The 21,973-nt window shown below is 43.4% G+C and overlaps 1 pseudogene; it reads left to right on the forward strand.

The window, feature by feature from the left end:
- Positions 1-21,973, forward strand: part of LOC129531751 (NADH dehydrogenase [ubiquinone] 1 alpha subcomplex subunit 8-like) — a 58,823-nt pseudogene that overhangs the window by 23,587 nt on the left and 13,263 nt on the right.

A 21,973-nucleotide genomic window follows, 5' to 3' on the forward strand; every position in this document is an offset into this window, starting at 1 on the left:
CTGGAAGAGGGCATAGTTATACAGTTCTTCTTCAACAAGAAAATGGACCGTTGGAGCTAATAATCTCCCACAGTGTAGTTGAAACAGTCTTGTCCTGATTTGAGGCTGAAAGAGCCCTTGGAGACCATGTAGTCCAACTTCTCCCCCCATTTTACAGATGAGGATACCCAGAAAGAGGAAGTGGTTTGCACAAGACCTGGAACTAATGGGTTTGAATCCAAGCGGCAAAACTTGGATTCAAACCAAGGTCTGATTCCTGTGTTCTTCCCACTTCAGTCAAGGCACTGGCACTAGCTTGTGTCTGGTCCTTTTGGATCTATATGGGAGCACGGGCTAGAGGAAGGAGCTCAGATGTTGGAACTGGAAGGCTTAAGTTAACGTCTTGGCTTTCCCGTGCTCTACCAGCATGGCAGGGAGCAGGCTATGTAACTTCTCTAACCCTTATATTCCTCTTCTGAGCAGTGAAGCTAACCTTTTCTCCTAGAGCACTGGGATTTCTGGATGGTAAGGCTCATATAACAGACTACATGTGAAAAGGTATTTATTAAATTGTGAATCACTATACAAATAGTAGCTATCGTCATTGTCATCTAGTCTAGCCTCAGGAAAGTGAAAACTCAGCAAGTGTGGTGGGAAGAATTCTAAGATGACCTTGAATGATACTCTGCCTTGTATAATCCTCTTCCCTTTGAGTGTGGGTGGACCCTGTGTCTATGATAAGACATCGCCCCTGTGACCATATTACAGTGTAGGGCAAAAGGGAGATATCCCTGGGGCTGATCTAATCAGGCCAGCCCTTTCAAGGAAGAGTTTTCTCTGGCTGGTTGCAGAAGAGGAAGTCTGAAAGATGCATTCCAGCCAGTCAGGAAGAAAGCAGATACCCATGTTATCAATTACCTATGGGGGTCACTATGACAAGCAGCTGTGGGCAGTCTCTAGTTGCTGAGTGTGGTCGCTGGCTGACAGCTAGAAGGAAAATAAGGATCTCAGTCCTGCGGCTGCAAGGAGATGAATTCTACCAACAACCAGTGAGCACAGATGATGACCCTGAGCCCAGATGAGTGCCATAAACCCGGCAACACCTTAATTTGAGCCTCGTGATAACCGGAGCAGGGAGCAGAGAAACCAGTTACACCATGGTGGATTCCTGACCTAAAGGACTGTGAACTAATAAATAGGTGTTGTCTTCAGGCACCACATTTGTATTAATTTTTTTGTGCAGCAAGAGAAAGCTAATACAGGTTACACATTTTTTTTCTGGATCATAGAGCATTAAGTGCACATGTGTACATGTCTGTGTATCCCTCCAAGAAACTTCAAGCTTCTCTAGGGCTAGAGCTGCATCTCATTCATCTCTAGAGTCATTTTGGCTGGGTTTGTTCCTGGCTCTGCCACTTATGAGGTTGAAAACTGAGGCAAGTTACTTGACGTCTCCGTGCCTCAGTTTCCTCATCTGTTAAATGGGTATGATAATAGCGCTTACCTGTAGGGTTGTTAGGAGTTTTAAGTAACTTCGTACATTGAAAGTGCTTAGAGCCATGCCTGGCACATAGTAAATGCTCAGCAAACATGGCAATAGTGATTTTATTTTATATCCCAGCACTTAGCCCAGTAGCTAGCACGTGATGGGCATTCGATTAATGTTTGTCAAGTGGATGAATGAATTAATTAGGACTGGAATCTCAGTTTCCTGAGCCTTGATCCCGCAATGTTTCTTTTAATCATTATTTGCAACAGGACACAGGCTTTTCCAAAGCTAAGTTGACTGGCTTGGTTTCTTCAAGGTGCAGCGAGAAAGCATCAGATTTATCACAGCATGGAAATGCAGAGGTGTGTGAGCCAGTCCCAGAGTGCTTAAGGACCTGCAGGCTGTGGATGCTGACTGAAAGCCGTACGTGGCCTAGCTCTGCCTTAGTAGACGACGCCAGCTGATCAGGGTGACAGACACTTAATGCAACTGCCTCATTATCTGGTCACCAGGGAAATGCCAGCTGTCATTGCCCACTGAGCTGGGCCATCAATCAGTTTGTTCTGAGTTCATTAAGTAAATTAAAAGGTATTGCTTAAATACTTAGTAGAGGAGTAACAGCTCTCATCTCAAGGAGCTAGTGAAAGCACTGGATTTGGCCACAGCTATTAGCTGTGTTGAGCTGTGAAAAATGAGAAGATTTGGAACTTATAGCTCAACATCAGAAACAAAAGGAGGCTCCAAAATTTGATAAAGATGCCCATACGCGCTAGTCCCCTCTCCCATCATATTTGAGCAGTTATTGCTGATGATACCTTTTAAAATTCTAAACAGCAGAGTGGACTCTCCCTCTTGCAGCCGGGAGCTGGCCCATCCCTCTTGAAATTAGACCCCACTGTAGTCATATATTTCCTTTCCCCTGTGGTGAGGTGGACATGAATGTTATTGTTAAATCCTTGCCTGGAGAAATGAAGGACCAAATCTGAACATGACAGCTGTAGGCTTGAGCAGTTTCACATTAAAATTGGTCTTGAGGCTTATGGATTCTGTCTCCACTGAGTTCCCTGTCTGTTGCAAAGCCCTGTGGGCAGGCTTTCCTCCCTCCACATGGAGCTACATGCCATTAATTCCTCTAGCATCTGTTTCACGCCTACTCCCTCCCAGGCACTGGGCTAGGCACCAGCAGTATGGAAATTGTGAAGGTGTTCCTGCCTCGAGGAAACCTATGATCATGCTCCTCATGGTCCCGTGCCCACACCACTTTCCTGGCTTCTAGACTTGGCAAATTCTACCTCACCTTTGACATTTCTTCCAAACCACACCTTTCCTTCCAGCAGAATAACTCATGCTCTGCTTCATGCTCCTGTAGCCCTTTGGCCCTGACCTGCTAGGACGTGGGTGAATTTGCATTATCATTTGTTTACAAGTCCATCCTGAAGACAGGGACTGAGCCTTATTCTTTTCTGAACCCCTCAGTGCCTGACACTGAGTTGATGCATAATAAAGTGGGCTTGAATGAGAGACTAAGTTCATAAAAGGGCATAACTATTTTTATGTAAGATCTGTAGGAGGGTGGAGGTGGGGATGGAGCCAGAGAATAAATGTGCTTTTTAAATACCTCTGTTACCACCAGAGGGAGAGGTGTGTTTATAAATATCCCTTTATGTAAGCCTTTTGGTTCTGTGGTCTCAAGGCCAAAGAGAAGCTCAGGGCCTTTCCAAGTGACTTCTCAAAATTTTAAGATGTTTTTACTTCAGTTAAAAGTGGATATGATTGGCGGGGTGCAGTGGCTTACACCTGTAATCCCAGCAATTTGGGAGGTTGAGGCAGGTGGATCACTTGAGGCCAGGAGTTCGAGACCACCCCGGCCAACATGGCGAAACCCCATCTCTACCAAAAATATGAAAATTAGCCAGGTGTAGTGGTGGGTGCCTGTAATCCCAGTTACTGACTCCGAAGGCTGAGGCAGGAGAATTGCTTGAACCCGGGAGCTGGAGGTTGCAGTGAGCTGAGATTGTTCCAGTGCACTCCAGCATGGGTGACAGAGTGAGATTCAGTTAAAAAAAAAAAATGTGGATTTGAGCTTGAATCGTGTCACCTTACAGCAGATCACTCTCTATTTTCTATTTTTCCCTGGAACACTTTGTCATTTCTTGTTCTTTCTTACTGGAGGTTTAGGAGTGGTAGTGGGAGTTTATTCACCGATTTAAATCTACAGGCAGTAAAATGCCATCCTCCCTGAACACCTTTAATACAATAGTGGGGTTTAATGCAATATTTGTTCTTGGTGCCCACTGTCTAGGGCAGCTGAAAGGAGTCTCCTTCCCTTCCCACCTCTGGCTTTGCTGTTTCTCAGCAATCACTCCAAGAACACATCCACCCATTCAGCACTTCTTTCCTCTATGATTCCTCTGTGAAGCAGACACGTGCCCTTCTTGCCTTGGCTTCTCTCTACTCCCATTCCTGAATTTCCAGTTCCTGTGGGATACCTCTGATTGATGTCCTGTTATCCCCTCTAGCTCAGTTCTTCTAAAAGTTAATTTTTTCTCCCGTTTATACTCCCATTCCCAACACTATTGCATTAGCGGTTCTGTTGGTCACTGATATCAGGAGGTGAGGCTTGACATAGGCATGGACACCCAGGTGGAAGATGCAGTGCTTTGAGTGGGAATGCTGTGGCAGTCTGTTCAGCACTCTGGAGAGCTCCTAGGTGGGGCCAGGTCCCTCCCCTGACTCTTCTCCCAAGAATGGACCTAGGAACTCAGTACACACCCCATCATCACCGCAGTTCTATGACAGTTAAAGGAATCTCATCCATTTCTCCTAGGCTCAGTTCCATGGGGCCTAAGGATTTAATGAGGCTGGGTTCTAGTCCTTGTTCTACCACTTACTGGATGCAGTACCAGAGGGTTAAATAAACCAGTTATTTAATTGCTCTGAGTTTAGGTTTTTCACTTAGGTAAAGTGAAAATAATATATCTACCTATTTCGTAGTGTTGTTGTGAGAGTGAATTGAGATAGCACATGTAATATACACAGCACATAAATATTAGCTACCATTTTCATTATTACAGAAATTATTGGTACAATATTAATTTTTGTTAATATGTGATTGTATGACTTGAGTCTCTTGTGGCAGTGGCACATCTCTGGGAATTTCAGGCTGGGTTTTGGGATCAGGAGGAGCAAATGAATTTGGAGGGGGCAGAGCCCAGTCACCTTTAGTTAGTCCTCTAGGAGACCTCTTCTCTCTCCCTTGGGTATGTTATTTTGGCAGCAGTGGATACATCAGGCTCAGCACAAGTCATTGTCGATTGCTGGAAAAGAAGAGCAGCCCCTTGCAGATTTGCAGAATGGGGGATATCCTGCATATGGCAAATGGGGAAATAGGCTTGAAGAGGTCTGTGAATGCCCGAGGCAGCTCCGCAAGTTAGTGGCCACACACAGGACCAGCAACTTGGGCTCCTGGCTTCTCGCTGCTCAGTCTTTGCCCATGCGGTTTGCTTCCTCCTGAGGGAACACCCTCCCTCCCAGTCTTTTGGTAACTTCCCTTTTTTTCATCAAGAGTCAGTTCAAATGGCTTCAACCTTTCCGAGCCTTGGTTGCTCCTTCTGTGAAATGAGGATATGATGGCTGTTTACAAGGTGGTGTGGAGCTCTGACTCGAAATTTGACAGCATAGGTAAAAAGCTTGGCTTAGATGGTGACTGCAGGCCTTATTTATCTGACTGGTCCACTGGTTCATTCATCTTCCTATGTTCCCCTGTGATGGTTAATACTGAGTGTCAACTTGATTGCACTGAAGGATGCAAAGTATTGATTCTGGGTGTGTCTGTGAGCGTGTTGCCAAAGGAGATTAACATTTGAGTCAGTGGGCTAGGAAGGGCAGACCCACTCGTAATCTGAGTGGGCACCATCTAATCAGCTGCCAGGGCATCTAGAATATAAAGCAGGCAGAAAGATGTGAAAATCCTGGAATGGCTTAGCCTCCCAGCCCACATCTTTCTCCCATGCTGGATGCTTCCTGCCTTTGAACATCGGATTCCAAGTTCTTCAGCTTTGGGATTCGGTCTGGCTTCCTTGCTCCTCAGCTTGCAGATAGACTATTGTGGGACCTTGTGATCATGTGAGTTAATACTTAATAAACTCCCCTTTATCTATCTATCTATCTATCCTATTAGTCCTGTCTTTCTAGAGAACCCAGACTGATACATCCCCCCTTCAGCTTTGCCTGTCACCACTAACCCTCTGCTCCTGTGTGTGGAATGTCTGAGCATTCCCCGAGCATACTGCCTGGCTCAAAGGCATGACTTGCTTATGTGTTGAATAAATGAATTTATGGACTGGCAACACCGTGGTGCCTTTAGACCAATGCTCTGGTGGGACTTTTTATTGGGGAAAGTACTGAATTGGACTGGGTTCCTGGATAACTGGGGAAAAGCCACCCTAAGAGAAGTCAGGTGCGACTTTGGATAAAGTTGTCTGATATCCTGGGTGGGAGGTAAATGTTGCTGAAACGGAAACCTGATTTGCATTGTTTCCATTTCAGTTAATAAATCATTTAAAGTTTTGATGTGGAAGAGTCTAGGTAATTTGAGGCCTAGTGGTGAATTGATGTAATTTACCAACTGTGAGAAAGTAGAGAACTGGGAGATTACTGTTGATAATTTGCAGGGTATAATGGAGTTCATTTATAATTTATAATTGATATTGGAGCTCTTTTCCATGGGCTGAATTATGATGGAATGGAGTAAGAGTCATTTAAAGAGATTATTTTGTTGTTTGTATCACCCTCATGAATTGGAAAGTGGAAAGAGAACATAGTGCTAAATTGGTATCTAATCTTTTCAGAGCTATTTGCTAAATAAACTGGAATTTTAATTAAAACTGCAAGCCAAGAGGTAAATCGCTTTAGAAGTTTGCGAAGTTTTTCTTTTTCTGTTGCCTAATAATATAATTACTACTAATAAAGATTCTTTATGGGTGGGAAATTAGATAGCAGAATAAATAACTGGAGGAGATTGCTATGGTACGCTGAAATTATGAAAGGGGCAAGGTTATCTTCCCCTCCTACTAATGGGTTTTTTTCCTCCCCATTGTTAAATTGTTTGGTAACAATTTTGATCTCATTAAAAGTATTGCAATCACAAGCGGAAGCAAGGCGGACGATGGGCCTCACCACCGCTCTTCCAGCTTCCATTCATATGAGTCAATTATAATGAATGGATTTAATAAAAAATACAACATGCTTTGGTGATTAACTCAGTGAAGGATGAATGGCACGCTTACCCGGGGTATCATATTTGCAATAATGAAGAAGAAGTGAACAGGAAAAGGAAACTTCATAGATCACAAGAATTGCTACTTTCCAGCAAAAGGTTGTTAATTACTTATCCTCTTGCTATATTTATTGGCTCTATTAGAGGATGAGTAATTATTGTGTTCCCGGGAAACCCACTGGAGCCAGACGGCGCCTTTATTACATGGGAAGGCTCTTCAGAGCGCTAGTTATCTCCGTGGGAGCCTCTCCCTTCAGATTCCCAAACGACTAGGAACCTGGCGGAGGTGAGACAGGAAGGTAGCCCACGGGCAGTAGGGAAGGGCACTGTGAAGTGTGTGAACTGTCAGAGCAGTCCTTGCACGCGGAGCCATGACTGCCTTTACTCTCCCACGCCTTCCCCCAGCCCTGCTCCCTGCGCATACTTTTTTCTGGGCCCAGTCCCCACCCATGCTCCCTCCCCTTTCTCCCAGCCTAGGTCAGCTTCCTTATGGTCCTGGCTGCTCTCAGTCTCTCTCTACTCCTCATCCACTCTCCATTCTGCCCTGGTCTGACACAGCCCTGCTTGGGCACTTCCTCCACCTGCAGAGTCAAGCTCCAGCTCCGCAGCTTGCCCTGTGAGCCTACCGTGATCTGTGTGGGCTGTGTGGGCTGCGTGGACCTCTCCAACTTTGGCTGTTCCCCTGCCCCCCAGGCTCCAGGCACGTGGGACGTCTCTGCTGTCCTATAGTCCTCTGCCTGATTTCCCTTTGTCTCTTCCTTTGCGAAGGCCTACTTCACGCCCCGCTCCAGTGGCCCCTCCTTGGTTAAGCTTTTCTCATCTAGACCAGAAACCACTGCTCCTCCCTCTGGGCTCTCACACAGCACTTTGACACGCAGAGTGCATTTGCAGATCTGTCGACACATCTGCCTCTACCCCGACCCAGCTCCTGGATTCCTGGTGGACCAGAGCCATGCTTGATGGACTGTGTTTCCTGAGGTGGGTTTGTGGAGGGCCAGCTTCTGCTTTCTCTGCCAGCAGGCATGTCTGGGGACTCTTCCTCTCTGCCTTTCTCACCAAGGGACTTAATTAGGTGAATAATCCAGGAGGCTTGCTCTCAATATTCTCTAATTGGACTAATTTGACTCCTACTGTCTGCCAGGCCATTCACAAACAGACTTTCACCTATGCGGTTGTTTTCACCTTTACAACATCCCCTGTGAGGGAGGCTCTGCTACTCATCTTTCTCAGATGATGAAACCCAGGCCCTTAATAGTTGGCAGGGCTGAGATTTGAATCCAAGTTCCTGAACTCGAGGGAAGGAGCCTTTCTGCACTTGTGGGCTTTCTCCAGAGGTTACGTGCCTACCCATGAAGACTCACATGGCTTTAATACCCTGATTGTACCATGTGCACATTTAAACTTAGGCTAGTCCTGCAAAACACCCCCATCTCCTAGCTCTTTTGGGTAACAGAAAGATGGATGAAGGAAGAGTTTTTAAAAATCTTATCAGTCAATAAGTATGAGGTGAAGAATGATAGGAAAGAATGGAAGAGAAGAAGAAACCAGCAGTTTTTGAACACCTGCTATGCATCAAGCATTGTGTGCCAGGCCCCGTGCTAGGTGGTCCAAACATACTATTAATCCTTGTAATAACCCAATCAAGTCGACATTATTGTTCCCATCGAGGAAACAGGCTTGGAGTTGCTCCCACAGGTGGGCTTCCCCACCAGCCCCATCCAAAGACACTGCAGTCGGGAAGCTGTCTGGTCCCTCGCTGGCATGGGGAAACCTTTTCTCACCAGCTTCATTTTCCATAGGCAAGAGTGAGCCTGGAATCTTCCTGGGCCCCTCAGTTGGGGTAGAATTTCTCCTCTGCCTGGGGAGCAATGCTGTTCACTGAGATGTGAGCAGCAAGGCAGAGAAGTGAGCGGGCCTCCCTCTTTCAGGCCTGAAAGGGACATGCCTTCTTTTGATGTGCTCACATTTGGCAGATAGAACTGTGTTCCATCTGGTCACACCCTTCAGGATTTCATCAATTTCCACCAGTATTTTCTTAGTCTGCTTTTTTTCTCGATTGAGGAAGAGTGATAGTTTTTTTTTGTCCACTCTTGAAGGGCAGTTGCTTAGTTCTTTCTTTGTCTTAATTGGCCTCTTCTGGACTTTTCTGTGCTATGTTTTTTCTTTTATGATTTTTATTGTTATGGGTTCTTTCTAATTTGGTGTCGAGGTCTCTCTGTTGAGCGTGGCCACAGGCCAAGATAGCCAGTCTCCAGGAGAGCCCTGACCAAGGGGAAAGTTAGGTTTGGGTGTGTGTCAGATGAGACACAATAAGGAGGTGAAACAGAAGAAATTTATTACTCAGAGGATCCAGAGAGTTTAGGGGCATTGACTGGGGACTCTCTGGAAGTCTGGAGGGGACAGAGAGCTCAACCAGTGAGTGGGAAGTGAGAGCGAGTGAGTGAGCAAGAGAGAGACACAGAGAGAGAGAAAGAGAGAGAGAAGAGAGACAGACAGACTCTGGTGTTGGTGATTAGGTTTTGTTGTGGTCAGCAGCTGTGGGTGTGTTGGGTTTTGGGTCCGTGGGATGAGCAACAAGCAGGCAGTATCACAAACAACCACATGGGAGGAAAAGTTTTAACTAGGCCAAAGGCGATGTGGTATGACTGGGTTTCAAATAACTTATGCTAGACCACAAAATGGATGTCAAGGCAGAAACTGCAGGGTATGTTAAAGAAATTTATGATATCTTCTTTGAAGTGTTTGTCACAAATCTCTGCTGTATGTGCTCATTTCATCCATCCATCCATCCATCCATCCCCCTTAGTCGAATTGAAGGAGTGCAGTCTTTGGAGATAAACCAACATGGCTTCAAATTCTGGGTTTGTCACTTATTAGCAATGGGATTATATTTCTTTATCTGCAAAATGGAGGCATTTATGTAAGATACCTGGCACATTGTTAAGTACTCAATAGTAATTACTATATTCATTATATTATAAGGATATATTAATCTTAAATTCGTTCATTCTCAGAACATGTTCTTTCTCTGGGACCTTGCTCTGAAACTGAAATGGTGCATTCATTATCTATTGCTGTGTAACAAATTTCCCCAAAACTAAGCAGCTTAAAAAAAAAACATCCATGATCTTACACCATTTTTGAGGGTTAGGAATCTGAGTGTGACTTAGCTGGGTAGTTCTGGCTTAGGCTTTTTCATGAGGCTACAGTCAAGCTGTTGGGCAGAGTCGCAGACCCTGAGTACTTGACTGGGGCTGATGGATCCACTTCCAAACTCACTCACATGGCTGATGGCAGGTGACTTCGGTTGCTTACCACGTGGGTGTCTCCCTAAGCATTCCCAAAGCAAAGGGGGAGTGAGGAGACTAAGGCAGACACCGTAGTCTTTTTATAAAAATATCCTAAATATCAGAAGTGACGGCTTATCACTTCTGCTGTATGCCATTGGTCATCTAGACCAAGCCTGTGACAATGTGGGAGAGGACACACAAGGGATTGAATTCCAGGAGGCAGGGATCACTGGGGACCATCTTGGAGGCTGCAGACCACAGGTAGGGGAGAGGATAGAAAGAAGAATAAAATGTCTCTCCCCTGAAGCATCCTGTCAGGTGAGGGAGGCCGTCATGTAAACATTAATGCCCCGTAAGACAGTGGCTATATTACTGGCACCAACAGAATGCCAGGGGAACATTGGAGAGAACTCTATTAACCTGCCTGAAGGCATCATGGAAGGTTTCCCAAGTGCACGCACACCGCAGTGTCCTTACTCAAGAGCTGTCCTAATGACACGCGATATTTGGTTGGCGTCTTTTTAAATTGAAGTTACTTGTTGAGGTGATTTCCTTGGACATTAACAATAATAACTTGTCTCATAGTACAGCAATGTACTGTTTACAAAATGCTTTCCCATGTGTTATCGCAGTCCACATAACAGCCCTGGGAGGTGGACAGGTTTTATTACTATTGTTTTTCTCAGTTGTAGCTGAGCTGCGGAAGCAAAGTCACTGTTGGAGTCTCTGAGTGGGGTGTGGTGGGTTGGGGCTTGAGCTGGGGTCTCGCTGGTCCACGCTTGGTACCTTAGCCATGACAGCACCTTCCCTGTGTTTCCTTTGAGTACTTTGGACCCCTCATCTTAGAGCAGCCATTTGGACCATTTCCCCCCTACAGATGCATTGCACACAGACTTGCTTATATCAAAGCTTATTTGCCACCTTTATCCTCAGTCAGTTGAAATGCTTTCTGTTCATAGAGAAGCTTTATGAAGAAAATCATTCACAAAGTACAGAAATGTGAACTGTACTTTCATCAGCATTCACTGTGAAATTTCATTTTGCAAAGTCCCCAGGGGGACTTGAATTTTCTCTTTGGGCCATTAGAAGAGGGACCCGAACATCAATTCCTTAAACACAGATTTGCTCAAAGAACATTTAACAGCTTCAGTTCTCGTTTGAACGTGACTATTTTGCAAGTTTGTTTTTAGTTCTTCTGGTCAAGAGGGAAAAGATTTCGGGTCCATCCAGGTGTATACTCTGGGGGAGGAACTTTCTTTGTGACAAAGATGGTAGCATGTAGGGTGAGGGTTACAGTTATTCACGCGTGACTAGTAAATAAGACTATAGCAGTCTCCAAAAAGACATCTGTAGTGCTTAAGTGCATGGGCCTGGAAACTGCGCAGACCTGGATTTGATCCTGCCTCTGCCCTTAATATAATACCTCTGTGACCTTGGGAAAGTTATTTACTCTCCTAGCACTTGGTGCCCTCATTTGCAAATAGGGTTAATAGTAGCACCTATATCATAATCTTTATTATAGGGTTAATAGCACTTTTATCATGTTTGTGGATTAAATAAGGTAATACATGTAAAGTGTTTAACACATAGACATAGGAACAAGCATTACCTAAATGCTAATGTTAGTGGTGATGATGATGACATGTATTTGAGTGGCTGCTCTTTGTGAGTTCATTTATTCATGAAACATTACTGCAGGCATTGCTAACACTGGTATCTGAGAACAACTAGGGGCTGTAGGGAGTCTTTGAATCTCCTAAGCTCATGTGGAAGATTTTGTGCATGTGCGTGCATTTTTTTTTTTTCTGGCAAGAATCTCAAAGGAATTTATGACCTCAGAAAGGTTAAAAACAAAGCCTACAGGGTGCTGAAGACTTGGTGTTAGGGATACACTGATGATCATGGGCTTTCCTTGTGCTTAAGGAGTTTGCAAAGTGGCCAGGTGGACAGATGTACAGACAGGATGTTGCAGAATGGCCTGTGATGGGTGTAGCGACAGAGGCCACAGACAAAGAGAGCTGAGAGATCATCATCATGGAGGGGGAGTGGATGGGCAAGCCCAGTCAGAAGATCCCAGGTGGAAGGACATGAAGAAACCCAGGCCACCAAGTAATAAAGTGCTGTATCCTTAAAGGATCAAAAGTAGTCACAGTGACAGTGCAAGTGCCCAAGAGTTAAGTGGCCCAACTTGAGGTGGGCAGGTTGGCAGAGGGGAGTCTGTGAAGTGTCTTTCAGATGAGGCTTGGAGCTTAGCCTTGATCCTGTGGTCGGTCCACGGGGAGGCATTGAAGAGTTGTAGCAAAGGAGCGATATGGTCAGAGCTGTGTTTAAAAATAAAAATCTGGGCTGGGTTCAGTGCCTCACATCTATAATCCCAGCACTTTGGAAAGCCAAGATGGTAAAACTGCTTGAGGCCAGGAGTTTGAGACCAGCCTGGGCAACATAGCGCAACTCTGACTCTACAAAAAGTAAAAGATATAGTCAGGTGCTGTGCCATGTACTTATAGTTCCAGCTACTAGGGAGGCTGATGCAGGAGGATCACTTGAGGCTAGGAGTTTGAAGCTGCAGTGAGCTATTATCACACCACTGCACCCAGGCTGGCTGACAGAGTGAGACCCCATCTCTGAAAAAATAAAAATAAAATAATGGAAATAAAAGTCTCTCATCCTGCTGTGTGTCAGGTAGACTAAAGAGGAGACCCTGGAGGAAGGGAGATGGGGGAGGAGGCTGGTGAGAGATGAGGCCCTGAAGTAAGGCAGAGGCAGTGGGGATTCAGGAAGGAGAGGAAATTAAAAATAAGCTAGGAGATCTGCCAGAGGGCTTGCTGCCCAGTGGATGTTGAGGAGGGAGAAGGTGACATGGGTGATTCTCAGGATTATGGCTTCTAATTTTCCTGTGGGCCTGGGACCTGCCAGATACCTGGTTACACCCCACTGGAGACCTGAGACATGCATATCAAATTGTCCCTAGCCCTAGAAGTGCATAGTGTTAATGAGGGAGATAAGGATTACACATGAAATAACTAAAGAACAGCACAGGCACATCCTAAGCATAGTAAGGGAATCAGGAAGGTGATGGTGTGAACTGGAGTGGTTCCAAAGCTCTCTGTGGCATTATATCAAATGAGCAGTTTTTAATGTTCATCTTGTCTGACCTCTCAGCTTCCCACCACTCCTTTAGTCTTGAAACACTTTTCCCTTGCTTTTACAACATGTACTCTCTCTCTCTGTGGTCTCTCTTTCCCAGCTGGCTCGCTGGGTTCATTCTCTTCCGGGGAGAGGGGGCGGGGGCATGCTCCAGCACAGGGTGCAGCCCTACCTGAGCTGCCCCCTGCTGAAGTCTCATCTCCACCACTTCCCTCTTGTCCTCTCTGCTGCAGCCACCCTGACCCTCCATCAGGCTTTGCCTTGAGCCAATGACAGTCCTACCTCTGTGCTTTTACACATTTATTTTCTGTCTGAACACCCTTCTTCCCTCATCTCCTAGTCAACTCCCATTCTTCCTTCCAATCTCAGCTCAAATTGCCCATCCTCAGGAAAAGGTTGACCATTTTATTTATTACCCAAACTGGGATACATTTGAAAGTGCAATGGGTGTTATGAATAATAACACCAGGACAACAGGCATACGCTGGAACCTTCTGGACAAATGGACAGGTGGTCACCTGACACGGGGTGGCCTTCTCAGGCTCCCCAGATGTGACTGGGTCTTCCTGTGCCCTCGTTGCTCTCTGGGATTCCTTCCACAGCCCCTACCAAGGTTTATAGTGATACCTTTGAGCACCATCTGGCTTATCATCTTCTCCCCCGTGGACCGTATACTCCAAAGGCAGACATTTCCCATTGTGTTGTTGGCTCCTGAGACCCTTTGGTGCGTAGGAGGTACTTAATCAACACCTAATGAGTACCTGAATCAATGATGGAACTCAGATTGTGTTGTTGTTCTGTGGCATGTACTAAGCCCTTCCATTTCCATATCTTGGTTGGTTCTCCTCGCTGTCTTGCCACGTTTCCTCATCTCTATCTCCTGAGGATAGAGGCTTAATTACAATCTCACAGTGAGTGCCAGAGACAAGTCTAGGACTCTCAGGTCTGCTGATCCCAAATCCAGTGCTTTTTCCAAAAGTGTCTGAAGAAGAGAAAAGGAAAGATGACTACCAGATTTAGAACCCGGGAAACTGGGAGGATGGTCGGGACTGGAAAAAGATGGAGAATGGGGATCTGAGAACCATTTGTCAGCTTTCAATGCTCCATGACAATCTGAACAGCATTCTATGCTGCAGACAGCTCAGAGTAGAGCCACAAATGGCCCCTCAGCTGCAGGGGGCGTATTAGTCTGTTCTTGCTATAAAGAACTACCTGAGACTGGGTAATTGATAAGGGAAAGAGGTTTAATTGGCTCATCGTTCGCAGGCTGTACAGGAAGAATGGCTCTGGAGGCCTCAGGAAACTTACAATCATGGAAGAAGGCAAACAGGAAGGAGGTGTCTTACATGGCTGGAGCAGGAGGAAGAAAGAGAAGAGGGGGAGGTGCTACACACTTTTAAGCAACCAGATCTCGTGAGAATTCACTGTCACGAGAGCAGCAAGAGGGAAGTCTGTCCCCATGATCCAATCACCTCCCACCAGGCCTCTTCTCCAACACTGGGGATTGCAAGTCGACATGAAACTTGGGCGGGGACACAAATCCAAACTCTATCAGGGGGCTTAAGTAGATGGTGTTTTGTTTTTATTGTGGTAAAACATACATGATATAAAATTTACCATTTTAACCATTTTTAGGTGTACAGTTCAGTGGCTTTAAGTACAATCACACTGCTGTCCGACCATCACCGTCATGCATCTCCAGAACTTTCTCATCTTCCCAAACTGACACTCTGTACCCATTAAACACTGACTCCCTATTTCTGTTCCCTTCAGCCCCTGGCAACCACCATCCTACTTTCTGCCTCTATGAATTTGACTACTCTAGGTTCCTCAGATAAGTAGAATCATACGATATTTGTCTTTTTGTGTCTGGCTCATTCACTTAGCATCACATCTTCAAGGTACATCCATGTTGTAGCAGAATTTCCTTCCTTTATAAGGCTGGATAATTTTCTATTGTATTTATATACCATACTGTGTTTATTTCTTCATCCACTAATGGGCACACCTGGGCTTTTTCTACATTTTGGCTATTGTGAATAATGCTCCTATGAATGTTGGTATATAAATATCTGTTTGAGTTTCTGCTTTCATTTCTTTTCTTTTTTTTGAGATGGAGTCTCACTCTGTCACCCAGGCTGGAGTGCAGTGGCGTGATCTTGGCTCACTGCAACCTCTGCTTCCTGGGTTCAAGCGATTCTCCTGCCTCAGCCTCCCAAGTAACTGGGATTACAGGCGCACCACGACGCCCGGCTAATATTTGTATTTGTAGTAGAGACAGAGTTTCGCCATGTTGGCCAGGCTGATCTTGAACTCCTGACCTCAGGTGATCTGCCCACCTCGGCCTCCCAAAGTGCTGGGATTACAGGGGTGAGGAACCACTCCCAGCCTGCTTTCATTTCTTTTTGGGGATACACCCAGAACTGGAATTGCTAGATCGATCAGCCAGTAATTTTTTTTTTTAAACTACACAGCTTTCTATATTCTTAATGTGCAAGGGTTCCAATTTCTCTATATACTTGTCAACACTTAGGTCCTGTGATTTTTTTTTCTTTTTTTTTAGATAGGGTCTCTATCATCTAGGCTGGAGAGCAGTGGTGCAATCATAGTTCACTATAGCCTCAAACACCTGGGTTCAAGCAATCCTCCTACTTCAGCTTCCCAAGTAGTTGGGACTACAGGCATGCCACCATGCCCAGCTAATTTTTCAGGTATTTTGCTGTTGTTGTTTGTTAGATGGGGGCCCTGCTACGTTGCTGAGGCTGGTCTTGAACTCCTCCCGCGTCAGCCTCCCAAAGTGCTGTGATTACAGGTGTGTGCCACCTCGCCCAGCCTGTTTTTGATAATAGTTATCCTAATGGGTATGAAGCAGTTTCTTATGATTTTGATTTGCAATTTTTTAAATGATTAATGATGTTAAATATTTTTTCATATGCTCATTGGCCATTAGTATATCTTAGGAGAAATGTCTATTCAGGACTTTTGTCCATTTTGTAAGTGTTTTTTCATTGTTGAGTTGTAGGAGTTTAAAAATATATTCTGCTCATCATCACTGGCCATCAGAGAAATGCAAATCAAAACCACAATGAGATACCATCTCACACCAGTTAGAATGGCGATCATTAAAAAGTCAGGAAACAACCGGTGCTGGAGAGGATGTGGAGAAATAGGAACACTTTTACACTGTTGGTGGGACTGTAAACTAGTTCAACCATTGTGGAAGTCAGTGTGGCGGTTCCTCAGGGATCTAGAACTAGAAATACCATTTGACCCAGCCATCCCATTACTGGGTATATACCCAAAGGATTATAAATCATGCTGCTATAAAGACACATGCACATGTATGTTTATTGTGGCATTATTCACAATAGCAAAGACTTGGAACCAACCCAAATGTCCAACAACGATAGACTGGATTAAGAAAATGTGGCACATATACACCATGGAATACTATGCAGCCACAAAAAAGGATGAGTTCATGTCCTTTGTAGGGACATGGATGAAGCTGGAAACCATCGTTCTCAGCAAACTATCGCAAGGACAAAAAACCAAACACCGCATGTTCTCACTCGTAGGTGGGAATTGAACAATGAGAACACATGGACACAGGAAGGGGAACATCACACGTCGGGGACTGTTGTGGGGTGAGGGGAGGGGGAAGGGATAGCATTAGGAGATATACCTAATGCTAAATGACGAGTTAATGGGTGCAGCACACCAACATGGCACATGTATACATATGTAACAAACCTGCACGTTGTGCACATGTACCCTAAAACTTAAAGTATAATAATAAAATAAAAAAAGAAAAGAAAAAAATATATTCTGACTATTGATCTATTATCAAATATATGATTTTCACATATTTTCTGCCATTCTGTGGGTTACCTTTTCACTCTGTTCATAGTGTCTTTTGATGAAAAAAGTTTTTGATTTTTATCTTTGATTTACCTATTTTGTTTTTTGTTGGCTGTGCTTACGTTGTCATATCCAAGAAATCATTGCCAAATGCAGTGTTATGAAGTTTTTCTCCTATGTTTTCTATATTTCTAGTGTTATGAAGCTTTTCTCCTATATTTTCTTCTAGGGGATTTAATAGTTTTGGCTCATATGATTAGGCCTTTGATCTATTTTGGGTTAATTTTTGTATATGGTATAAGGTAAAGGTCCAACTTCATTCTTTTTGCACGTGGATATTCAGTTTTCCCAGCACCACTTGTTGAAAAGACTGCCCTTTCTCTATTGAATAGTCTTGTCATCCTTGTTGAGAATCATTTGATCACACCTGAGAGGCTTTATTTCTGAACTATCCTATCCCACTGTCCTCTATATCTGTCTTTATGCCAGTACCACACTGATTTTTTTCATTTGTTTTTATTTTCATTTTTAAAGCATTTTTGGTTCACAGCAAAATTGAGCATATGGTACAGAGATTTTCCCCCACCTGCATTGATGGCCTCCCCCACCATCAAAATCCTGAATCAGAGTGGTGTGTTTTTTACAACTGATGAAACTACATTGACATGTCATCATCACCCAAAGTCCATAGTTTACATTACTCTTCACTCTTGGTGCTATTCTATGGGTTTTGAAAAACGTATAATGACATGTATCTACCATTATAGTATCACACAGAGTATTTTCACTGCTCTAAAATCCTCTGTACTTCACCTGTTCATCTCTTCCTCCCCTCTGGCCCCTGGCAAATACTGATCTTTTTACTGTCTCTGTAGTTTTGCCTTTTCCAGAATGTAGTTTAGTTGGAATCATACAGCATGTAGATTTTTCAGATTGACTTATTCCATTTAGTAATATGCATTTAAGATTCCTCCATGTCTTTAGTGGCTTGACAGCTCATTTCTTTTTAGCACTGAATAATATTTCAATGTTTGGATATACTGTAGTTTATTTATCTACTCACCTACAGAAGGACTCACCTACTGAAGGACATCTCAGCTGCTTCCAAGTTTTGGCAGTTATGAATACAGCTGCTATAAACATTCATGTGCAGATTTTTGTGTGGATATAAGTTTTTCAACCCATTTGGATAAATACCAAGGAGAACTAATTGCTGGATTATATAATAAGAGTATGTTTAGTTTTGTAAGAAACTGCCAAACTGCCTTCTAAAGTGGCTTTACCATTTTGCATTTCCACCAGAAAGGAATGAGAGTTCCTGTTGCTCGACATCCTTGCCAGCATTTGGTGTGTCAGTGTTTTGGACTTTGGCCATTGTAATAGGTGTCTGGTGGTATCTCATTGTTATTGTATACACTATTTGATTACTGTAGCTTTGTTTTTGGCATCAGGAAATGTGAGACCTCCAGCCTGGGCGCAGTGACTCACACCTTTAATCCCAGCACTTGGGGAGGCCGAGGCAGGTGGATGGCCTGAGACCAGACTGGCCAACGTGGCAAAACCCAGCCTCTACTAAAAATACAAGAATTAGCTGGGTGCGCTGGCATGTGCCAGTAATCCCAGCCACTCGGGGGGCTGAGGCGGAAGAGAAAGAATCACTTGATCCAGGAGGCAGAGGTTGCAGTGAGCTGAGATTGTACCACTGCACTCCAGCCTGGGTGACGGAGGAAGACTCTTGTTTCAAAAAAAAAAAAAAAAAAAAGGAAGTATGAGAACTCCACTTGGTTCTTTTTTTTTTTTTTCAAGATTGTTTTTGCTATTTGGGGTCCCTTGTAATTCCATATGAATTTTAGGATGGATTTTTTTATTTTGAAAAAAGTTATTGGGATTTTGATAGAGACTGCATTGCATCTGTAGACCATTTTGGGTAGTATTGACATCCTAACAATATTAACTCTTCCGGTCTATGAGCATAGGATATCTTTCTGTTTATTTGTATTAATATCTTCTGTAATTTCTTTTACAAATATTTTATAGTTTTCAGTGTACAAGTCTTTCACCTTTTTGGTTAATTCCTAAGTATTTTATTCTTTTTGATGCTATTATAAATGGAATTCTTAAAAACATGTCCTTTTTGGATTGTTCCTTATCATGTATGAAACACAGTTGATTTTTATGTGTTGATTTTGTATCCTGCAACTTTGCTGAATTTGTTTATTACTTTTAATATTTTTCTGTGGAATCATTAGAGTTTTCTACATATGGGATCATGTCATCAACAAACAGATAATTTTGCTTCTTATTTTCTAATGTGGACACCTTCTATTTCTTTCTCTTGCCTATTCTGGCTAGAATTTATAATACTATGTTGATGTTAAATAAAAGTGGGCATCTTTGTCTTATTCCTGATCATGGAGGAAAAGCTTTAAAGCTTTTAGTATTTTACCATTGAGTATGATGTTAGCTGTGTAAGCGGACAGTTTTTAAAGGAGCTTAAAAAGAGGTAGGATTGTGAAATCCTGGGACTTAATTAAAATTATATCCCCCATATTCCTAGCACCTAGTCTGGCATATAATAATTACTGAGTGAATGGACACATTTTAAAAAATGGTAGTTTCTCAAAACTGAATGAGCTACAGGTGCCTCTAAAAGGAGGGGCAATTTAGTATTCATGAGGGTGGTAAGCATTGAAGAGTGATGAAAAAGGAGATAAGAGTCTTTGGGTTGCCCACTGACAAGGTGTTTGTTCCTCATTGTGGGCAACAAAGCAAAGCCACTTTACCCTTTGCTTGGATAGCCTGCTTAATTCTGGTTATTTTCTCCTTCTCTATATTAGCACTTAACAGCTAGAAGAAAATAACATATGTTGTATCTCATTGTATTTATGAGTACTGAATTAATAACTTACAGCCCATTGCATAAAAAGAAAATGAGCAAAATGCTGTAAATTATAGATAGAAGTTGTTAATGTGAGTAGAGTGTACAACATATGCCTCACTGTGCACGGCTTTGAAATAATGTGACTGATTTAAATGACTTGAGGCTGGCTTCATTTTAATGTGGAATGGATGGAAAGCATTGAGTCACCACCATTTCATTAGTAAGGCTATGTTCTTCCATTGGACCTTGGCCCCTCAACTTGAAGTAGATAAAAATTCTGATTACCTATAGTCCTAGAATGGGAAAATCAAAAATTTTTATTTAATATGTTGGCATATCTATTCGTGTGCACTTTTAACAAGCAAATTCTGAATATGAACTAACATGGCCTCCCTTTTCTCCTTTAACAAGGTTATCTGAGTTACAGATTTAAAAAATATGTTCATTAAATGCAGAGCTTGTTGATAACTTTGAGAAGCAGCAGGATGTAGTGGAAAGAACAGGCCCTTTTGTCTCGGTGAGAAATTTTCTGGCTGCAAATAATTGAAACTCTATAGCTTGTGCCAAACAAGATTTTAGAAGACCAAAAAGGTGTTCTCAGGATACAAGGCTATCTTACAGGCTTACGCAGGTCTGAGGCCACTCAGTCTGAGTTTCTAGGGCCATGTTGTCTCATCTCTGCTTTCCCTCCCACACCTGCTCCTTTCTTGTCTCTCAGCAGACTGGCTGTCTCTGCTCCTGTGCGCATAGCCAAGCACAGCTGCCCTGCCCTGGCTTTTTATCCCTGCCAGTTCAAGGGCCAGCAGAGGCTGCCTGGCATCTCTGATTTCCAGATTCCTGGAAGAGAGAATCTGGTTATCTCATCTTGAGTCAGATGACCACTCCTGATTTGTTCATTTATTAATTCAGGAAGACTTTACGAGTTTTGGGAACTGTTTCAGGCACTGGGATTCATCTTACCCTCATGGAGCATATGTGTGTGTGTATGTGTGTGTGTGTGTGTGTGTGAGAGAGAGAGAGAGAGAGAGAGAGATAAAGGAAGAGGGACTCTGAAAGCTTATTCTTTTGGGCTCGGTTGAGGGTTGTAATTTTCAGAGGAAGGGATGTATGGGCTTGGAATTTGGATAGACCTGGACTCTAATCATGGTTCCTCCCCTTACCAGCTCTGTGTGACCCTTGGGCATGTTAAATTACCTCTGTCAGCCCCAAGTTTTGAATCAGCAAAATGGGAGTAATCCTTTATAGGGTAGTTATAAGGATTAAAGTGAAATGGTGCCTGCAAAGCCAGGAGTGTAGTATCTGCCACATGTAATCAGAGCTCTACCACTTGGAACAAGTTATTAAACCGGTTTGAATCTGTTTCCTCATCTGTAAAATGGCAAAGAATATCACTTACCTCATATGCGTATTATAAGGATTAAACCATGGTAAGTACACCAGGGTGCCAGGAATGTGTACATAATGGATAGTCAGTGTGGTCGCTGCTCTTCTTATTCTTATTGTGAGTCACATTTTTTCTCTTCTAGTTCCCATTTGGCCGGCGCTTGCCTTGTGACATCTACTGGCATGGAGTTTCATTTCACGACAATGACATATTCTCCGGTCAAGTGAACAAGTTTCCAGGTATCTGCTGTTATTGTTGACATTTAAACATGTTTCTAGGGCCAAGTCTCAGGTACACTCTTCTACTAAAACATGACAGTTATTTTTGAGATCAGATTTGAGGACTCTTAATTGGGAATTGCTGTGTTCACTAGCCATTAAGGGTTTAAGGATTGGAGACAGGCTTTTAAAGGTTCAAAGGCAGGCTTTCTTGGTCTAATGCCACTGGTGGAAGAACATGGTTTCCACTTTTTGGGTTATACATATAATATGGGGTTCTAATGAGAGGAATATATTCTGAAAATGAAAAAATAATAGAACATTTCATTCTTGCGGGAAACAAAAGCACCAAAATTCTAGGCATATGTCATAGAAATGGGGTATCAACTTCCCTTTTCTTTAAGTATTATATTTGGAGGTACCATTTTTAAAACCAAATATACTGGTCT

Source organism: Gorilla gorilla, chromosome 12 (assembly GCF_029281585.2).
Source record: "Gorilla gorilla gorilla isolate KB3781 chromosome 12, NHGRI_mGorGor1-v2.1_pri, whole genome shotgun sequence".
NCBI lineage: Eukaryota > Metazoa > Chordata > Mammalia > Primates > Hominidae > Gorilla > Gorilla gorilla.